The sequence below is a fragment of the Crocodylus porosus genome, unplaced genomic scaffold (assembly GCF_001723895.1).
Source record: "Crocodylus porosus isolate Cpor-Errol unplaced genomic scaffold, CroPor_comp1, whole genome shotgun sequence".
In the NCBI taxonomy this organism is placed as follows: Eukaryota; Metazoa; Chordata; order Crocodylia; family Crocodylidae; genus Crocodylus; species Crocodylus porosus.
In genome coordinates, this window is record NW_017728931.1 from 4,250,659 (window position 1) to 4,255,609 (window position 4,951).

Genomic DNA, 4,951 nt, shown 5'->3' on the forward strand with positions numbered 1-4,951 from the left:
CAAGGAAGTGGTGATGGCTCCTTCCTTGGGGGTCTTTAAGAGGAGGCTTGAAGTTTACCTGGCTGGGGTCATTTGAGCCCAGTTTTTTCTCCTGCCCAGGGCAGGGGGTCGGCGAGATCTACAAGGTCCCTTCCGAACCTACATCTATGAATCTATGAGTCTATAGTAGGGATGTCATTGGGATGCAAGGGAATTACTGTTCATTGCCCCAAGGACACCTTGGGAAACTCCCTTCTCATTTGCCCTGCTAAGGGACACCTTCCTCCCTGTTTCTTTGGCCTATTCACACCTTCCCCAGAGGAGAGAGCTCTGTCTGTTCCTGCTGGCTACTCACATGGAACATCTCCAGGAAGCAACTCTCAGTGGGGTCTTCATCAAGGAGGTCCCTCATGAGCTCACCCAAGGCCTGCATGGACAACTCGTGCAATGACTGCAAGCAGGAGATAGAAGAGGGAAGCTCAGGGCCAGCTGGGGTGTGTGTCACAAAACCCAGAACCATTCTAGGGAGGCCAGGGGTGACTGCCAGGGCCCAGAGCAGGCTGGGGAGCAGGTCCCAGCAGGTGATGTCAGGAGACAGCTGTTTAGGTGCACCTGTACTTGGAAAGAGCCCTGAGCCATCTCACCTTCCTTCCTCATCTGCTGCACAGCTGGAAGAGGCAACAGGCACTTGAGGCAGTCATCAAGGATGTTTCTGTTTTCATCCAGATTTAGCGAGGGTTTCACTTTGCTGGCAGAAGAAAGAGAGGAAGAAAAGCCCTTAGTCAGACTGACTGCCAGCCCAAAGGGAAAGTGGGTCTAGTGTTAAGATATGATTTGAACTTAGAACCTGAAATCCAAGCCACCCTGGACATGACAACTGCGAAGCTCCTTGCACTCCCCACCACTCCTTGTTGTCCCACAACCACCACCACCAGTTCTTTCAAGTGCAAATCTCCAAGTGAAACAAACACATTCAACCCCCGCTGCCCCCTGTGACCTGAGCCCTGCAGGCATCTCTCAGCTCCGGGTCTGACAGGAAGAACAACAGAGAGTTACGGAAGGAGCTAATCTCTGACCAGGACATTCCAGTGCCAAGGGCCAGGGCAGGAATCACCTACCTCAGGTGCTTAATTGCAAGCATGGCCCTGAGGAGAGCAGGAGAGGCCAGGGAATCCATTGGTTCCTCTTTCATGAAGTCCTAGAAGGCAGAAACAGAGACATGACAATGGGGAAATAGATGTGGGAAGCAGAGAGCCTCCCTCCACAAATCCACCAGGCTGCTCTCCTAGGTGGGCCAGAAATAGAGCCAGGGCTGTGCTGGACACTGCCCCAGGATCCTGCTCAGGTCAATGGCATCAGTGCAGAGGGCACAGAGCTGTATCCCAGGCACTCACCAGGCAAAGCAGGGCCCTCCAAGGGCAGCCCACAATGCAGCATTGCCTAGAAAGCTTCAAGTGGTACCAGCTTTCTGGGCCCCAAGCAGGCCCCTCATGATGCTTTAATAATCCCATCACAGCCAAGGGACAAAATAGCTGCTCCTAGGGAAACCAGTCCCATTAGGTTTCTACCAGGTCCTTTGCAGTTTCGTCCCCAGGGCTCTTCTCCACTCACCAGTATGTACCCCAGGAGCTCCTCTTTGTAAGTGAACTGGGAGCTCTGGGAGCTGTCAGCATCCTGGATGGCACAGCTGAGCTCAATGACTGACTGGATCAGGTCAGCTTTAAGTCTGGGTCCTGAATTCCATGGGGGAACAACACGGAGATAGGGATGAGGAATGGAAAAGAACCAAGGTCCAGAATGTAAAGATCAGGGATGAAATGCAGCCTCATTTGCATCCCTGAGAGATGTCTACAGGCCCCAGAAAGCCCTGGGCCCACACTCATCTCAGACGAGGTGCATGGCAGCAGAATGGACCCCTGCCTGGGGAAGGTCATTGTGCCTCCTACAGTTAGGGTCTGGGAAGAGCACAAGCAGAGGTGGGGTCATTGAACATTTATCTTATTGATATTGATGCCAAGTACCTGGGAAATGAAATGCAAAACAACTGTCAGCACCTGAAATGGCCCCAGAGTGCAGCCCACTGCCAGGTCCAAAAAACGGCTGGGCTGGTGGGTATGGAGCAGTGCAAGGGCATGAATGCGTGCCCCCATCCAGTACAGGACAAGTTGTCAGAAGCCTCTGTTCCTGCACACTTCATATGTGGGTCCCCCCATTGGACATCATTCCAGAAGGATTAATGTGGATGCTCATCACAGGCATGAGTTCAGGGGGAGGTTAAGGCAGTCAGAGCTTCTCTAAGCACCCAGGTGCAATGGAGACCTCAGTCCCCTGGCAGGTCTGTTCCCGACATGGTGCAGTCCCAGGCTCTTACCTGTCAGCTGGTCACATAGTAATGCAGGACCCTCCTGGTGATATCATGTTTCATGTGGGGGAGCAGCTGCATTTGGGGGGCATGGACAGCAACTTGGCTGTAGGCCAGTATCAAGGCCCTGTGGGTCCTGGCTCTTCTCCCTTGGTGATAGTCCTGCACAGGGTGACACAACACTCACACCAGGGCTTCCCATGCCTTCTGTCCCCCGAGTAGGAATTACTGCTGACCAAGGAGTTGCCCCAGCAGTGGTACCAGCTCTCCCTGTCAGTCACAGGAGACCTACAGCTCTCACAACACCATCATCAGTGCTTTGTTTCAGACGCACCCAGGCCTCATCATCTCTGTCCTGCAGCCTGGGTGACTCAGGCAGGGAGAGCTGCAGTGCCACGCTGAGTCATAGACATCGGGGCAGGGGTGGGGGAGAGTTTGTGACTGACAGGAACGAGGGCAGCAGATGCATTGTGCCACGGGCCTCCTCATGCATTTGGCCGTAAGGAGTCCTTGGGCACAATATATTAGGAAGGCTGATGCAGGCCTCTGCATGTGAAGAAGGTGGCTCTGCCTGCTGTGCTTTGTGCAGAAGCTGAATCTGAAGCTCTTGGCAGGTGTTTGGGGCACCGTGAACACCCTGCTGGAGGGAGCCTGGACCCAAACTGGTGTGAGTGCTGAGGTGCTCAACTCAGCCATGGTGGTGGCTCTGCTGGGCTGGGTGAGCCCTAGAGCAGAACCTTAGGGCTCATTTTCCAGCAAATATGTAGATGCCTTTTGACTCTCCAGCACTTGCCCAGGGAGGTGGATGTGCATGTGGATTATCCACTCAGAGCTGTTACTTTCAGGCTGGGCAATAGGGCTCATGTCTCCTCTCCCACAGCTAACTGAAAGATGTGAAAAATACACAATCTTTTTCTCTGGGTGAACAACAGATGTAGTTGCCTCAGTGCCTGAAAGGGGCTGGTTGACTGCTAACCCATTAACCTGGGGGACAAAAAATGTGAGTAGAAGAAACTGTGCTCCCTTCTGTATTACCAGAGACCTGATGTGGAGCATGTCCTCTGGGAGAGGGCGTTAACCAGGGAGAGTAGCCACTGCCAAGCTGTTCTTCTCAAGGGTTTATAGGGGAAGAAATGTGAGAAACCCCCCAGTTCCATTACCTGCAGGCAGCCAACTATCCCAGACACTTGCACTTTACTCATGGCAGCACCAAAGTCCTCCAGTGTGCTCAGGGTGAGGTCCAGGTGGCCCTTGGCTGAGAATGCCAGGATGGTCACAACTTGCTGGAACCCAAGAAATGCATTGGTGAGTGAGCAGGACTTTCTGACTGACAGACCCAAGAGTCCTCCCCATCTTCCCTAATACTAGAATTGCCCGTCTGACCTGGAACAAATGAGGGGGCTGTCCAAGGGAAAAGACAAGGGAAATTGCCATGAAGTAAGCCAGCCTCAGACACGGAGCAACAGAGAAGTGAGGACACGGGAGGACCTGGCCATGTCTGGAGAGAACAGGGTCCTCACCTCTCTCTCAGAACCATCCGTGTAATCTGTGCCCTTCAGAGATTTCTGGAGCTGGGATTTCACAGGGACATCATCCTGGGAAGAGGCCAATGTGGTACCAAGTGCCTTATATAGGAAATTCTGAAAGGAGATCAACATCACTAAAGAGCTGGGAACACAGCGTTGTGCTGGTCAGGACAAGAAGAGCCCAGAAAACGCCTGGATTCACCCCCTGTGACAGAGTAGAAGCTCTCAAGCATGCGGCGCTACAGAAGGGGAATGGTACCATGGGGGGTTCCAGGAGGCTGCATCCTTCCCCCTTCCCTTCCATTCTGCAGAGATCACTGTGGTCCTTCCTTGCTTGTTACCTTCAATGGGTGTGAGCAGGATGGGAATCTTGATTCTCCACTGCTCTCCATCAGCAGGGTGGATCATGCGGTGCAGAGCCCACAGTCCTGTCAGGGCAGAATGTGCATGGCTGCTGTCAGCCAAGGCTGAGGTGACCACCTGACAGTGAGAGAGAAACAGGCACTCAGCTCTGGAGTGGGGCTCCATGGCTTTCTTTAGGAGGGAAACTGCCCTCCACCATACATGGCCAGAGCATTCAGCAATCAGACACAGGCCAATGTGCTGTGCTTGGCTGATCCTGCAGGCCCCTTTGCAGGCTGTGAGGCAGGGGCAGAGCCTGGCTCTGCTCTGCAAAGGGAAGGGAACTCTGCCAGCACTGGGCAGCTCTGAGTGTGGAAAGAGACAGAGTCTGTTCCTTCAGCTCAGGCTACAGGCATGTGTTCCCCACACCACTTACCCTCCCCACACCTCTGGCAGGTACCTTTCCAGGGCTACTCACCAGGAGTTGCATGATGGCTGATCACTGTGGCTGATCGCTGCGATCTCTTCTGGGAGTGGCTGTGGCCAATTCTGGGAGCAAGCACCAGCCGATTGCTGCAGCCTCTCCCAGAAGCAGCTGGAAGCGGCTGCAGCAATAGCAGCAATCAGCTGGCGCTAGCAGGGGGCACTGGCGCTCCCACCTGCCCTCCCTAAGAGGTGAACATGGTCAATCAAGGGGTGCACCAGTGCTCAGGGGATGCACGTGCACCCTCATCCATCCCCT

General features: G+C 54.0%; 1 long non-coding RNA gene across 1 annotated transcript; it reads right to left on the minus strand.

Annotated features, from left to right (window-relative positions):
• Nucleotides 1-300: 300 nt before the first annotated feature.
• On the minus strand, nt 301-4,049 carry LOC109316195. The gene is made up of 6 exons (XR_002102751.1): nt 3,862-4,049; nt 3,502-3,624; nt 1,591-2,503; nt 1,098-1,177; nt 592-727; nt 301-430 (listed from the first exon to the last, which is right to left on the minus strand). It is a non-coding gene; the product is annotated as an uncharacterized LOC109316195 (long non-coding RNA).
• Nucleotides 4,050-4,951: the final 902 nt, after the last annotated feature.